This window comes from Lissotriton helveticus, chromosome 12 (assembly GCF_964261635.1).
Source record: "Lissotriton helveticus chromosome 12, aLisHel1.1, whole genome shotgun sequence".
Classification (NCBI taxonomy): Eukaryota; Metazoa; Chordata; class Amphibia; order Caudata; family Salamandridae; genus Lissotriton; species Lissotriton helveticus.
The window spans coordinates 96154976-96172468 of record NC_136073.1 but is presented as its reverse complement, the minus strand read 5'-3'; positions in this window follow the sequence as shown (position 1 = coordinate 96172468).

Genomic DNA, 17493 nt, shown 5'->3' with positions numbered 1-17493 from the left:
ATTAGGGAGCGTTCCAGCGCAAGGGAGGGCGTTCCTGCGCAGGAACGCATGCTAAAAGTGGCTATGGGGAATATATAAAATTTCAATCAGTCATTTAGGACAATGATGCGTCACTGAAACCCTGCGCCTGCATGAAGCAGACTTACGGCTTGACGCAGCATTGCTGGAGCTGCGCCATCGTTGCAACGCAACTCCATCAAAGAGCCGCCTTTACGGCACCGATGCGTAACGCTTCGGTGACGTTTTGGGACCATGGTGTGCCGCATTGTAAATACGGCGCACCATGGGTGGTGCTGCCGTGCCACACACTTTGCAGGGATGCGCAGGTAATTGCTAATCTGACACTTACGGGCATACTTACGAGTTCTGAGCTGCACACCTCCAGATGTGCACCAGAACAAATACGTAACACAAAAATAACCTTGCGTCATGGCAGATGCGCCGCTATTACAATGCGGCAAACCCTGGCGCAAGGGTAGGCAGATGCGTAACGCATCTCGTGACGAAATAGGGGCGCATCTCTAGAGTCGCTTCGCGGGCGCAATGCAACTATAGCAGTGCTCAGGGCTGCCCAATACTCTACATACCGCATCAGTCCTTACGCCTGCTTCAAGCAAGCAGGCATAAAGAATTGACATAGCAGCGTCGCGGAAGTGCCTGCGTTAAATCTTGTAGATTTCACGCAGGCACTTTTGCGAGGCACACATCTGCCTGACCGGCACCACCCACCCCCCACTCCCCCCCTGCGTGGGAACGCACCCATTGAGGCGCAGGCCCAGGCATTCACGTGGCGCATCTCCTTAGATGCATCACGTTGTGCATGACTCGCAGGGATGCGCCACGTTTACGTCGCTGTGCGTCAGGTAAGGCAGTGTAAACGTGGAACAAGGGGCTTGTAAATCTGCCCCTTTGTGTCTAGCATTACGCAGTTCTGTAAAATACACTCATACTCAGCCCAATTAAATGAACACAAAATAGATAACAAATAAGCAGTGGCACCGGCACAGAGAAGGAGAACAGTGCACATGAAATGCACAGAAGATTTTGAAATATTAATGAAAAAATTGCTACTACTACTCACCAAGACCGGGGACCTCCACTCCCAGCACGTCTAGCAGGTCACGCTCTCGGTCAAGGATGTCGGTCCAGCGGTGGGTGACCTGATTGTAGGTGCGCTGGACCCCCGTGATCTTAAAAAGGGCCCGGCACACCTGCGCCCACCGCTTCCGTCGCTCCTGGCTGTTGGTGTAACCAGCAGCAATCCTGCCGCCTGCCGCGATGGTCCTGGGGAGACGGCGCTGCACGTAAAAAACAAGTGCGCCCACCTCCTCAGGGCTGAAAATCTCCCGAGGCACCACCATTTCCGCCCTCAATCGACCACACGGGAGCCGGGCACGGGCTGCGGTGCCCGTCTTGGGCAGCTTCACAGCTGTCTTGACCATGTTCTTGTTCTGGGCAGGTGTGAGCAGTAAAGAAGAGACAAAATGAAAAAAAATAAGAGTAGGGAAGAAGGAAAGTAAAAGTTTAAAAAAGTAGTTCAAAAGTAAACAAAAATAGCCTAAAACACAAAAATATAGATCTAGAAAAATACAGGGATAGAAAATAAGTTAAATAGATCAAAAAAATAGTAAAACAAGCAAAGGATGGCAGAGATATAGAGAGGATAGAAACACCATACCCAGACACATAGGAATGAATGAAAAACAAGATGGCGGCCCGATCACGTGCGAGTAAGTAAGTTCGCACGCGATTTCTCTCGCGAACTCGTGCGAACTTGTATTCGCAAGGCGCGAGTCGGGCGAGATTACACTTAGCGGGCGGAAACGGAAATACGTCACGCAAACAAAATGGCGGCGCCCATACTCAACCTTGAGGTAACTCGCACGAGTTCGCGGCTTCCACGGGCGAGTTCGCACTACGACGCGCCCCGCGAATAGGGCGAAATTACCGAAAAACGAGTTTTGCAAAAGCAAAACGAACGAGCAGGTGCAAAAGTTCGAGCTATTCATTTGTAACCATTTACCTGTAGTGCTTCCTGAAGGGGCCCTCCAGAATCCGGTTGCCTACTTGCAACTATTGTGTGACCCTGCTCTATCAGTCACAGAATAGTTACAAGTATGCCATTGCATCCTGTTAAAAAAAATTATTTACTTTGCATTTGCAACAAAAAGGAAAGGGAGCAGACAAGCAGGTGCCAGCCTTCATTAATGTCAGTTGGGGCAGGGCAGGTGTTGTTGTTTGCAAAACTTAAGGCACTTAGCAGGTGTTTGTTCACTCAGTGGTCAATCAGAGGGTGTTGTGATGACACTGAGGGTGGCATGGGTGTGCCAGCCAGAGGGTGGCATGGGTGAACCAGAGTGCCAGTGTTGACAGAGGATGGCAGTGCTTTGCTTTGCCCCAATAATGTACACTGGTGAACTAGAGGGTGATGTGATGACACAGAGGGTGACATGGGTGAGCCAGAGGGTGGCATGGGTGACCAAAGAGAGTGCCAGTGGTGACAGAGAGTGGCAGTGATGAAGAAAGCTTAGCAAACAGACTGGGCACGTACAAACAACAAGTTCGCTAAACTGGCGACCCGACAAGTAAGTTCGCAATTTGCGAAATAGTACAAAACCCTCGCGAACTTGCAGAAACCCGTGCGAACACACACACCCCCCAAAAATCCGCTAATCCGCGAGAATTCGCGGATTTCGCGTATTTTCGCAATCCGCGAATACGCAAATCCGCAAATTCGCGGATCGCGAATCCGCAAAATCCGCCCATGCTTAGTTTCCTATCATTACGAATCACATTGTGCAGATCAAGTTTAGGTCTGTCCAGGGAAACATAGGAGGTTTGGACTTTGTTGAAGAGTGCAGTGGACATGACTCACTTCATTGGTAGACCTTCACATGTATTATGTCCTCTATTCTCTTCAACAACTCGAAATTTCATCTGCAACCCTGAGTAGGCCTCACCTGAAACAAAACTCTGGATAGTAAACATCTTATTGGCATCCTGAAGCAATTATTTAAAATTTTAGTGTGTTGCGACACTTTTCTGAAACAACAGCAATGCAAAAGATGCACCATGTTTTAAGATAGGCCTCACTTCATCTGCATCAAGATACTGTTAGTTTAAAATGTATATCTTTAGGACTGTGTAGGGGGCCTGGAGAAGCAGAAGCTTCTGTAAGTGTCAAAGTTTTTGAAAAACGGTTTGTCCTTCAATCTTTTCCCTTGTCTTTTCAAATTTTTAAATACATGTTTTAATATTTTTCAAATGTTTGTTCTCTCTTTCACAGATTGAAAGTATAAAAACAAAAAGTGAGTAATTTAACGACAATTATAAGGTAAATATTTTGTACTGTTTTCGTTACATTTATATCACATTTAACTACTATTAGTTCCACTGCTTCATTTCTTTAACCCTCAGTTTCCTGCCTTTGCTACTTCCCTCATTCCTTTCTCTATTACCTACTTACTCAACTCCTTCCACTCTTTTTCTCAGTCCCTCTCTTCTCATAGTTCCTCACTCTTGTTCACTCACTGCGTCTCTATTACTCTTACTGTCTTTGACTGATCAGTCTATCACTACTTGTTCATAATGCTTTCTCTGTGTAGTTGAAGCACACTAAGGGGAATATTATGAACACAGCCAATAAAATTATTGCTATTTTTATTGGCAGAAAACTGGTGCAAAAGTGGTTTTAGTGGCAGTTTTCTGCCACAAAAGCAGCTTTAGCGACACATTTCTGCCAATAAAAGCTGCAAAACTTTTATTGCCTATGTTGATGATATGGCTCTATGTTAATTACAATTCTTTGCTGTTTCAATTAATCTTTTTCTGTTATTTTTTGTTTTCTGTTTTCTATTTTTTCTCTCTGTTATTCCTCATGTTTTAATCTTATTTTGAACATTCACTCACATTCTCCAAGAAACTCTTCTTTGTTAATGTTATACTCTCTTTTTTTTCTTTCACTTCCTTATCTATTTTGTTTTTCACAATTATACCCTCTTCTGTCTTTTCTTCGGTAAATAGATCTATTAAACAGTATCTCTTCTTTACTCCCTATAGCTGTCTTTCTTTTAACATCACTCTCTGTTTCCTTTCCTTATACTTACACTTTTTTATTTTTTTTTATTTTTTTGGTTAGCTCCCGGTCCGCGTACCGGGAAGCTAACCCGGAAGCGAACCAAAAGAAATAGAGCTTGCCAGAGTGCTAAACATTCTAGCAATTTTTTTGGAAAGGGAAGGTAGTTCTGAAAAGAACTTTTTTTTTTATATTTTTGTTGTTTTATATATATATATTTTTTTTTGAACATTTTTTGTTTTTTTTTGTATTTTTTGAACGATTTTATATTTTTTTTGGTTTTTTTGGGGGGGGGAAACAACAAAAAACAGGCGTTGAAAATGGCTCAACAGGAGCAAAAAAAAATTACTGGGGGCGGTTAGGGCAATCATGGTGTTCATATGCCAGGTTGAGTGCATTGATGCTCATGTTGCCACAAGCTAATAATGCACGACAGTGCATACATAAGTGAATCATGTGCCCAAAATTTTCTTGAATATTTGGCACAGTTTCCCGTGCCTCTTCTGGTGTTAGAGAAACCGGTATTGTTGGTCTGGCCACAGGAGTTGGTCTGGGATTGTCGTGCATATCCCTTAATTCCGCCCGGCTGTAATTTAGGGGATGTTTCCTCGTCATGTGCCTGTGCATTGTGTGATTGCCAAAGCTATATTTTTTGTCCGTCCCTCTGGACAATTGTTCCTTGCATATTAGGCAGGTGACATACCTTGCGTTGACCTTTTTTTGGCCACGAGGCATTGAATAAAACTGCCAGATGAAACTGGCTTTCTTTCTGGAAACCCGGGGCAACTCTTCTAAAAATTGTGGTTCTTCTCCCTCCTCATCCATTTCTTCCTCTTCCTCCTCAGTGTTGGTAAGGACCTGGGGAGGTGGTCCTCTCTTCCCATGAGGAGGTGGTGGTGGTGGTGGGGGTGCACCAGCTGAAGGAACCAATGAAGCCATTTTCACACAAGCAAAATAGGTCTTCCAACAAGCAAAATAGGTCTTCCTCTCACAATGATGAAAGTCAGAGTGAGGAAAGAAGGAGGGGTTTTCATCATTTGGGAAAAACAATACTTCTCAACCAATGAAAAGTGTTATTTTTAAGTCACCTGACCTAGCCTTCCATCATTATGAAACCAAAAGTGAAATGAACCAATGAAAAGTTTTATTAACAAGTCACATGACCTCTCACGCTCATGTTACGCGCTGCGGAACGCTCCCCGGTTAGCTTCCGGGTCGCTAAGCTTCGCGCCTCGGTCCGCGCCCCGGGACACTTCCGGGTGCGCTAACGCAATACGTCACAAGACGCATTTCGCGGCAACGCGATACGTCGCGCTTTCGCGCCGCGGATCGCTTCCGGGGAGCTGCGTTTCGCGCCTCGGTCCGCGCCCCGGGGCACTTCCGGGTGCGCTAACGCAGTACGTCATAAGACGCATTACGCGGCAACGCGATACCGTCACTATGTTGATTTCTTACCGGTTCGCGGACCGGGTCGCGGAATTAAATTGAGCTAACGGGAAGCTTCCCGGTTCGCGGACCGGGAGCGAAACAAAAAAAATATTTAAAAAAAATTATTAATAAACATATAAAATATATTTTTGGATTTAAAGAAGAATACACTTTACAGCTATAGATATTAGCTTTTAAAAAACCAATGAAATTCACTGAAAAAACCATAGGTTATAGACCATATATAGTTAGGAATTAGCATTTACAAAACCTTGAAAATTCACTGAAAAAACCATAGGTTATAGACCATATATAGTTAGGAATTAGCATTTACAAAACCTTGAAAATTCACTGAAAAAACCATAGGTTAGAGACCATATATAGTTAGCTGGACATTTTATTGACATAAAACCAATGAAATTCCATATATAGTTAGTTGCACTAACTATATATCGCGCACCCGCAATCCACTGCTGATGATGTCACATATTACATCATTCATGACATGGTCAGTGTCATCACTGATGACATCTCAAATGACATCATTGATGACATCACTGATAACAACATCCAGTGATTTTTTGTTTCTGTAAAGTTTAAATATGTCTTACATATTGAAGAATGAGTGGATGTGTAAGTGTCTGGACGAAGGATTTAGTAGGTGCATGACTGACTGTATGAGTGAGTGATTAAATGTGTCTCACTGAGTGCATGGGTTAGTGACTAAACTGTCTTAATTTGTGCATCATTATGTCTGTTGTTCTGTAAACTGCTGCATGTGTTGATCAGTAGCTATATGACTAACTATATGGGTTATTGATTGATTGCCCAAGTATTTGTATGGGAGACTGAGTGTGTGTGTGGCTAGCTGGGAGGTGTGTGACTCTGTGCAGATCAATGTGTACTTGTATCAATGATTGTATAAGAAGGTAAGTATGTGTTAGTATATGTTTGAAAATGTAAGGTGCTCTATGTTTAACTGTATAGACAAGAAAATGGAAGTGTCATTGATTCTTTACAGGACTGACTAGGTGTGTGAGTAACTCCATGGATGAGTGGCAGACTGTGAGTGTCTGTATAGGTGTATGAGTGCATATGATAGTGTTGTAAAGATGAGTGATTGTATGTATGAATGATTGTATGGGTGAATGAGTGAAGGTGTGTGTAGACGTAGCAATCAGTGAGTGCGTATGTAGTAACTAGTATTGGTGTGTCAATGGTTTCAAAAATTAAACTCTGTATTTAACACTGGGTGAAACAGAGGTTATATTAAAATGTGAGGAGATGCATTGTATTGTCACATGAATGATATCATCAGTGATGTGGTCATTGATGTCAAATGAGATGTCATCAGTGATGTCATCAGTGATGTCATTTGAGATGTCATCAGTGATGTCATCAGTGATGTCACTGACCATGTCATGAATGATGTAATATGTGACATCATCAGCAGTGGATTGCGGGTGCGCGATATATAGTTAGTGCAACTAACTATATATGGAATTTCATTGGTTTTATGTCAATAAAATGTCCAGCTAACTATATATGGTCTCTAACCTATGGTTTTTTCAGTGAATTTTCAAGGTTTTGTAAATGCTAATTCCTAACTATATATGGTCTATAACCTATGGTTTTTTCAGTGAATTTTCAAGGTTTTGTAAATGCTAATTCCTAACTATATATGGTCTATAACCTATGGTTTTTTCAGTGAATATATTACCTACTGGCGGTCGCCAGTAGGTATATATAGTTAGGATTTTTTCTCTATGGGTTTTTTGAAAATTCTATGTCTAATAACTTTGGCGTTTGTGGACGGAATTGGCTGAAATTTTCAGGAAAATGGCACATTTTGTTTCTGAGCAGCCCTTGAAAATTTGGGGGGGGGTTCGTCCAGTGGGGGCCGAGAAAAAAGGGGGGTCCCAAAACGTGTTTTTAACATTGAGTTTTCCATAGGGCGGTTGGCCTCACTTTTAGCCCGAACGGCTGAATGGATTTGCACGAAACTTGGCAAAATTGTAGGGACTGGTAGCCCGATGTGCCTTTTGTAGGTCTCAATATATGTGCTCCAGTGGATTTTGAGAAATTAACGTTTAAAAAAAGATATATATCTGTAACAGCGGACCGGGCAGCGCACTGGTTCGCGGACTTTTCGCGCAACGGAGCTTTGTGAAGCGAAGCTGATTGGTTCTCCGGCGTCTGTCAACATTCCAAACAGTCCGTAGCGGCCGCCATCTTGTCTCTCGGTAGGATCGAGAGACAAGAGGAGGTCAAAACAAAGGGGGAAATAACTATAAGGGGGCATAGTAGATCCTCGCTGACCCCCTAGGTTTGATGTGGAGGTTTTAAAAGGGCCCCGCGGGGCAAAAAAAAATAATAATAATAATAATTGAACGGCTGAATGGATTTGCACGAAACTTGGCAAAATATTAGGGACTGGTAGCCCGATGTGCCTTTGCTAGGTCTCAATATATGTGCTCCAGTGGATTTTGAGAAATTAACGTTCAAAAAAAGATATATATCTGTAACAGCGCTCCGCTTCGCGTAACGGAGGTTTGCGAAGCTGATTGGTCATTCTGTCACTGGGCTATAGTTGGGCTACATCTGGCTGATATTTGGGCTACATTTGTTTTTTTGTGTGTCTGGCGGCCATCTTTGGGCTACATTGGGCTACATTGGGCTTCATTGGGCTACATTGGGCTAATTAGCAAATAGCTCATCGCAAACTAGGAATGGTAAAGAATCGCTATTTATTCCTTAAAGTTCGCTATTTAGGAAATGCAAATAACTTTGATGATACATATGGCGGTTCATCTCTAACAAGATAAGAAGCATAGGGATACATTTATGATGACTGGCGCATCACCAGGGATGTGTTAGTCATTCTGTGCCGCTGTTCCGTCACCTATGGTGTGCTGCATTTACAATGCGGCGCATCATGGGGCAAAAACAGCACAGATGCGTGATGTATCTGTGCCGTAAAGGTGGCGCATTGCTGGAGTTGTATCGCAAGTGTGATGAAGCTCCAGCAAGGGTCGGGGGTGCCCCTGTCGCAGGGTTTCTGTTCTCACACAGAACTGTGGACAGAGGATTGGAACCTCGGCGAATGCATTGCTGGAGTTGTATCGCAAGTGTGATGAAGCTCCAGCAAGGGTCGGGGGTGCCCCTGTCGCAGGGTTTCTGTTCTCACACAGAACTGTGGACAGAGGATTGGAACCTCGGCGAATTAGGGTGTCCCAAAACTCACGTTAGTAATCAAAAACTATTTAGCAAGCTAGGTACAGTGTCACATTGGATATAACAAACTCTCAATGTTTAGACAATCCAGAATATGAACTTATAGTACCTCAGGATACGTGGAACTCATGAACAGTCGGTCGTTATAGATTTCTTAGAAACCAGAACATGGAGTTAAGAAGAACAGATGTGTATTTGAAATGTTTATTTACTAATGCCGTCTTCTCAGGCGTAGTACCTTAGATAATAAAAGTACACATATTATCAGTAGCAAAATTACCAGCATAGTTACTAGTACATAAAAAGTGAATGGTGATAGTATGTTAACATGCTGTAAATGAATAAGAGTTAGCAACACTTATAAGCAGCCGCGGGCCGTGGAGGGAGTTACGGTGAGGCAGGGAGGCGGGGAGGGGGAGAAGCAGGGTGGAGAATACAAGTACACATATTATCAGTAGCAAAATTACCAGCATAGTTACTAGTACATAAAAAGCGAATGGTGACAGTATGTTAACATGCTGTAAATGAATAAGAGTTAGCAACACTTATAAGCAGCCGCGGGCCGTGGAGGGAGTTACGGTGGGGCAGGGAGGCGGGGAGGGGGAGGGGCAAGGTAGAGAGGGCTCCACCCTGCTTCTCCCCCTCCCCGCCTCCCTGCCCCATCGTAACTCCCTCCACGGCCCGCGGCTGCTTATATCTCACCCTCCCTAATACACATATTATATTATTTGCTAAGAAGGTCTCTTTGTGTTGGTTTAGGGCGTGCCCATACTTTAGTGTCTTAGATTTGAAGGAATCACATCAGCATACACCAGCTCTCTCTTCATGTGAACCGCATCAACTGTTGTGTATGTGTGTTCGGCAAAGCAATATAAAACCCGCCTCATGCCCAGAATTGGCAGAAGTTGCACTTATGTTATGAGTATGAAGTCGTGGAGATCAGACCTCATAACAATTCTGTATCGTGTTGTTCTTGAAACTTTAGCACTCGCTGTACAGATATAGTTTAACAAGTAAAGCAGATAGTAGACCAATAACATATTATTCTCATGTAAACCACGATGAACTACTAGGTGGAAAGCTAAAGCAACAACTAAGTGTCGTGTGCAGAAGTTGCAAAAAAGGAAAAATGGCGTTTAAACCGGTAATGAGCCCATGCTAACTTAACACGGTGTAAAGATATCCAGGACCTAGATGACACCTCCTCATGATCCGGAAACGAACTGAATAAGATAATAGAAGTGCCATCTCATGAGAGCAGATTGCAAGTTTATATGTGGACGGTCCGCAAGGTAAAGCATTAAAAACTAGGAAAATTTAATGCTAAAGAAAAATAAAACAGCCAAGTACTTTATCGAGTCTTAAGCCAATAGGCAAGGTAAATAATAAAAACTTGACAAATAAGTCAATGAATTGTCAATGAAATGCTAGTACTCAGCATATCAAACATGAAAAAGGTCTATGACATAACTGTGTATGCAAAATAAGCTGCAACAGCCTCCAATAGGAAGTCACCGTCTTCATCCGAAAACAGTTCAGCCATCCAATTTAAAAGCGGAAAAGAACATACGTGCTCTCCCAGCACCGGATCCTCTATCACCATCAGAGGACAGCTCGGTGGGTTTTCAAGAAAGCTCTGTTCCAAGAAAGACTGTGCTGCCGCCAGTAAATTCCAGGGACCAAGTAGTCCATGCATCAATGCCACAGCCATAATCCTTTCGCCAGGACAAACCAACTCGTGAGTAATGATAGGAGTCATCAGCTGATTAAAGTCGACGTCAGGAGAAACCGGTCCGCAGAGACACAAATCAATGGCCCAATCGAAATCACAGGTCAGGCAGTGAAATACAGGCTGGACACAGGTGAAGTAGGAGAACCGAAAAGATAATCCATATGCCGTGCTTAATATCGCCAACGGCATTGTGCCATAATATTCTAGCATGCGATTGCGGAACAGTGTCAGCAGCTGCAGGGTCGGAGGTTGCATTGGAGGGACATCCATATTTAAAAATGTAAAAAAGCACAAGAGCGTCCGCTGGTAATGCAAGTAAAAATGCCAATCCACGAACCAGAGTGCAGAAAATACAATGACAGTAAGCAGGGATGACTCCAAAGATTTTCTCAAATGAAGTCACGAGACCACTGGTAACAACTTTAAAAAAGTGTGCCAGGGATTTTGTGGAGGATGCGTTAAAGATAGTCGGAAACATGTTGCTGAAATTGAAAGGCAAACCTGTGTACGGGTGTTCGCTATGTGAAGTACGAAAGTTTCACGGGCCGAACTCAAGGCCACCTCTCTCTGAGACAAAAGAGCTCTTATTCTTGCCATGCCGTTGAAACGTGTCCCAAGGTTGGTATTTGTGGCCAGATTGAAAACTCCCTATGTTCATGTGTGGGAGGAAATAGAACATTTCTGCAGCAAATAACCCGTTCACTTACTGTTACGATAAAAGGAATACTTTTAATTAACTCAGAACAATCTTCATTATTGAGCATCAAATAACTACCATTTTCCAACAACTTGAACGTGGGGATGATAGCAGGAACTGGCGTGCCTTGCAACACGCAAGCCATATTTGGTCGGTGTTTGTTGCATGAATCGTGTAACTGTATGTGCCTACACATTAGTGAATGATCTGGCGTCTCAGTGCATTCCTCTCCATTCAGATAAACTTCTTGATCATCTTTGAAACATCTGTATGTGTATGGAAGCGACCAGACCTCATGAAGAAAAGCACTACCTAAAGGTTCATAACGACCTATTGGTATATATTTCATACAATTTGAAAACTTATATAAAGCAAAAGGCAGCGTTATTAAACCGTGGATAAGGCATGTTGCCAAAAAACCCGCAATCCTCTGCTGATGATGTCACTGAGCATGTCATGAATGATGTAATATGTGACATCATCAGCAGTGGATTACGGGTAATGGTATCTCTAGTTTACTCCCCTATAGCTGTCTTTCTTTTAACATAAGTGTGTGTTTCCTTCCCTTATACTTACTGTTTTTGGTTCGCTTCCAGTTCGCGTACCAGCGAGCGAACTAGGAAGCGAACTAAGAGAAATAGAGGTTGGCACAGTTCCAAATATTGTACCAATTTTTTAATAACGGGTAGGTAGTTCTGAAAAGAACTTTTTTTTTTATTTTTCTGAACATTTTTTTACTGTTTTTGAATTTTTCGGAACAGTTTTATATTTTTTTGGGTTTTTCTTGGAGGGGGCAATGAAAACGATTCATTGTAAAGGGCTCAACAGGAGCAACAAAACAAAAAAAAGAAGTATTTATTATTTTGGGCGTTTCGGACAAACTTGCATATGATAGTCAATAGCTCTGTTGATCAGAGTGATGCTTTTTTCTCCGTAGGAAATGAATCCATCGCAAAATGCGCAGGTGTGTTTTACATCACCAAATCTCATTTGTATATTTGGCACCATCTCCCTGCCCTCTGGTCCCGTTACTTCCGGTACAACAGATCTTCTGGCCATAATAGGGAGATTATCTAGGTCGTTCCGAAACTGTGCAGCACTGTAGTTGTTAGGATGCCACCTAGTCATATGGCGATGCATTGTGTAGTTTCCGAAACTGTATTTTTTGTCGGTCCCTCTGGACAGTCTATCTTGACATATAAGGCAAGTTACGTATCTTGCATTTACTTTTTTCTGACCTTTGGGAATTTTAAAAAATTGCCAAATGAAGTTTTCTTTCCGGTGAGACGTCCTGGGCTGCTCAGGCAAAAACTGCCTCTCTTCGTGCTCGTCCTCCTGTTCCTCTTCTTCTTCTTCTTGTTGAATTACAACTTGAGCAGGTGGTCCACTCTTCCTTGGATGTGGTGGAGGTGGTGGGGAAGCACCAGCTGAAGCTACTAAAGAAGCCATTGCTCAGTGATCACAAAGGGTCTTTCTCTCACAATGATGAAAGTCAGAGTGAGGAAAGAAGGAGGGATTTTCATCATTTGGGAAAAACAAGAGTTCTCAACCAATCAAAAGTGTTCATTTTAGATTATATGACCTAGTCTTACATCATTAGGAAACCAAAAGTGAAATGAACCAATGAAAAGTGTTATTACCAAGTCACATGACTTGCTGTGTTTACGTTAAGCGCTTTGCAGGGCCTCCCGGTTTGCTTCCAGAAACCTGCGCTTTGCGACTCGCTTCGCGTACCAGTTCGCTAACGTAGCACGTCATATGACGTATCACGCGACAACGTGAAACGTCATGCGGACGGGAGGCGTCACGATGTTGTTTTCTAACGCGGCACTTGCGGTAAAGAAACGTTTACCGGCTCGCGGTCTATTTCGCGGCATCAAGGTCAGCTAACGGGAAGCTTCCCGATTCGCGAAGCGGGAACGAAGAAAAAAAAATATTTAAAAAAAAAAATATTCATAAACATATAAAATATATTTTTGGATTTAAAGAAGAATACATTTTACAGCTACAGATATTAGCTGTTAAAAAACCAATGAAATTCACAGAAAAAACCATAGGTTATAGACCATATATAGTTAGGAATTAGCATTTACAAAACCTTGAAAATTCACTGAAAAAACCATAGGTTATAGACCATATATAGTTAGGAATTAGCATTTAGAAAACCTTATTTTACTCACACAAAACCATTGAAATTCCATATATAGTTAGTTGCACTAACTATATATCGCGCACCCGCAATCCACTGCTGATGATGTCACATATTACATCATTCATGACATGGTCAGTGACATCACTGATGACATCACTGATGACAACATCCAGTGATTATGTGTTTCTGTAAAGTTTAAATATGTTTTACATATTGAAGAATGAGTGGATGTATAAGTGTCTGAATGAAGGTTTTAGTAGGTGCGTGATTGACTGTATGAGTGAGTGATTAAATGCGTCTTACTGAATGCACGGGTTAGTGACTAAACTGTCTGAAAGTGTGCATCAGTATGTCTGTTGTTGTGCAAGCTGCTGCATGTGTTGATCAGTAGCTATATAAGTAGCTATATGGGTTATTGATTGGTTGCACAAGTATTTGTATGGGAGACTGAGTGTGTGTATGGCTGGCTGGGAGGTGTGTGACTCTGTGCCGATCAATGTGTACTTGTATCAGTGATTCTATAAGAGAGTAACTATGTGTTAGTATATGTTTCAAAAATGTAAGGTGTTCTGTGTTTAACTGTATAGATGAGAAAATGGAAGTGTGATTGATTCTTTTCAGGACTGACGAGGTGTGTGAGTAACTCCATGGATGAGTGGCAGAGTGTGAGTGTCTGTATAGGTGTATGAGTGCATATGATAGTGTTGTAAAGATTAGTGATTGTATGTATGAATGATTGTATGAGTGAATGTGTGTGTAGACATAGGAATCAGTGAGTGCGTATGTAGTAACTAGTATTGGTGTGTCAATGGTTTCAAAAATGATACTCTCTATTTAACACTGGGTGTAACGGAGGTTATATTACAGTGTGAGGAGATGCATTGTATTATCACATGAATGATATCATCAGTGATGTGATCATTGATGTCAAGTGAGATGTCATCAGTGATGTCATTTGAGATGTCATCAGTGATGTCATCAGTGATGTCACTGACCATGTCATGAATGATGTAATATGTGACATCATCAGCAGTGGATTGCGGGTGCGCGATATATAGTTAGTGCAACTAACTATATATGGAATTTCAATGGTTTTGTGTGAGTAAAATAAGGTTTTCTAAATGCTAATTCCTAACTATATATGGTCTATAACCTATGGTTTTTTCAGTGAATTTTCAAGGTTTTGATAATGCTAATTCCTAACTATATATGGTCTATAACCTATGGTTTTTTCTGTGAATATATATATATATATATATATATATATATATATATATATATATATATATATATATATATATATATATATATATATTCACTGAAAAAACCATAGGTTATAGACCATATATAGTTAGGAATTAGCATTATCAAAACCTTATTTTACTCACACAAAACCATTGAAATTCGCATATATAGTTAGTTGCACTAACTATATATCGCGCACCCGCAATCCACTGCTGATGATGTCACATATTACATCATTCATGACATGGTCAGTGACATCACTGATGACATCACTGATGACATCTCAAATGACATCACTGATGACATCATCCAGTGACTGTGTGTTTCTGTAAAGTTTAAATATGTTTTACATATTGAAGAATGAGTGGATGTATAAGTGTCTGAATGAAGGTTTTAGTAGGTGCGTGATTGACTGTATGAGTGAGTGATTAAATGCGTCTTACTGAATGCATGGGTTAGTGACTAAACTGTCTGAAAGTGTGCATCAGTATGTCTGTTGTTGTGCAAGCTGCTGCATGTGTTGATCAGTAGCTATATGAGTGGCTATATGGGTTATTGATTGGTTGCCCAAGTATTTGTATGGGAGACTGAGAGTGTGTGTGGCTGGCTGGGAGGTGTGTGACTCTGTGCAGATCAATGTGTACTTGTATCAGTGATTGTATAAGAGAGTAAGTATGTGTTAGTATATGTTTGAAAATGTAAGGTGTTCTGTGTTTAACTGTATAGATGAGAAAATGGAAGTGTGATTGATTCTTTACAGGACTGACTAGGTGTGAATGTCTGTATAGGTGTATGAGTGCATATGATAGTGTTGTAAAGATGAGTGATTGTATGTATGAATGATTGTATGGGTGAATGAGTGAATGTGTGTGTAGACATAGGAATCAGTGAGTGCGTATGTAGTAACTAGTATTGGTGTGTCAATGGGTTCAAAAATAATTATACTCTGTATTTAACACTGGGTGTAACAGAGGTTATATTAGAGTGTGAGGAGATGCATTGTATTATCACATGAATGATATCATCAGTGATGTGATCATTGATGTCAAATGAGATGTCATCAGTGATGTCATCAGTGATGTCATTTGAGATGTCATCAGTGATGTCATGAATGATGTAATATGTGACATCATCAGCAGTGGATTGCGGGTGTGCGATATATAGTTAGTGCAACTAACTATATATGCGAATTTCAATTTCAATGGTTTTGTGTGAGTAAAATAAGGTTTTGATAATGCTAATTCCTAACTATATATGGTCTATAACCTATGGTTTTTTCAGTGAATTTTCTAGGTTTTGTAAATGCTAATTCCTAACTATATATAGTCTATAACCTATGGTTTTTTCAGTGAATTTCAATGGTTTTTTAACAGCAAATATCAAATGGTGTAAAATATTTTCTTCTTTTAAAGGAAAAATATATTTTATATGTATCTAATTAAATTTTTTTATGTCCTTAATTTTTTTTTTGTTTCGCTACCGGTCCGCGCACCGGGTAGCTTCCCGTTAGCTCAATTTGGTGCCGTGACCCGATCCGCGCACCCGGAAACGTTCCGTTAGCGCAATTCCCGCGATCGAACACAACATCGTGACGCGTTGCGTAAGCGCGTTGTATCTTCTTGCCGCGTAATGCGTCTTATGACGCGCCGCGTTAGCGCACTCAGAAGTGCTCCGGTGCGCGAATGAGGCGTGAAGCGCAGCACCCCGCAAGCGCTCCGGGCGCGGAGCGGGACGCGTAACGTAAGCGTGACAGGTCATAAGACCTGTAAATAACACTTTTCATTGGTTTAGAATTATTTTTTTTCCCAAATGATGAAAACCCCTCCTTTTTTCCTCACTCTGACTTTCATCTTTGTGAGAGGAAGACCTACTTTCCATATTTTCGAAAATGGCAAGTGTTGTAGCTGCAGCTGCTGGAGCCAATCCACCACCACCACCACCACCAAAAAAGGATGGACCACCTCCTCAGGTCATCCTTAATCAAGAGGAGGAAGAAGAGGAAGAAGAGGAAGAGGAGCAAGAGAGGAGGCAGTTTTTGCCTGAAGAGCCAAGGAGGTCCCATGTGAAGGAAAATTATATCTGGCAATTCTACACATTTCCCCGGTGCCAAAAAAAAGTAAATGCCCGCTACGTCACATGTCTGATCTGTGACAAAGTTCTGTCCAGAGGGACTGATAAAAAGTACAGCTTCGGGAATTACACCGTGCATCGGCACATGGAGAGGTGGCACCCTATAAATTATAGTGCTGCGCAGGTACGTGACCTGCAGGAAAACCCCCCTCCTGTGGCCAGTACATCAACCGAACAGGCAGTGACGGGACCAGAGGCGAGGGAGACGGTCCCAAACATCCAGATGAACTTCGGGGACGTGAAGCAAGTCTGCATTTTTTGCGGCAAATTAATTTGCTATAGGGAGAGTAGCATAAATCTAATCAACAGAGCTATTGAAAATCATAAATGTACAAAACGCCCCAGAAAGTAAATTATCTTTTTTTTGTTGCTCCTGTTGAGCCCTTTATAATGAATGATTTTCGTTTCCCCCCCAAAAAAAACAAAAAAAATATAAAACCGTTCAAAAAAAGTAAAAAAATGTTCAGAAAAATAAAAAAAATATATAAAACAACAAAAACAATAAAAAAAAAGTTCTTTTCAGAACTACCTCCCATTTATAAAAAATTGCTACAATGTTTAGCACTCTGGCAACCTCTATTTCTTTTGATTCGCTTCCCGGTTCGCGCGCCAGTACGCGAACCGGAAGCGAAACAGAATTCTTTTTTTTTTTTAAAAAGGAAGAGTGAGTATAAGGGAAGGAAACAGAGAGTAATGTTAAAAGAAAGACAGCTAGAGGGAGTAACACAGAGATACTGTTTAATAGATCTATTTAGCAAAGAAAAGATGTAAGAGGGTATAATTGAGAAAAACAAAATAGA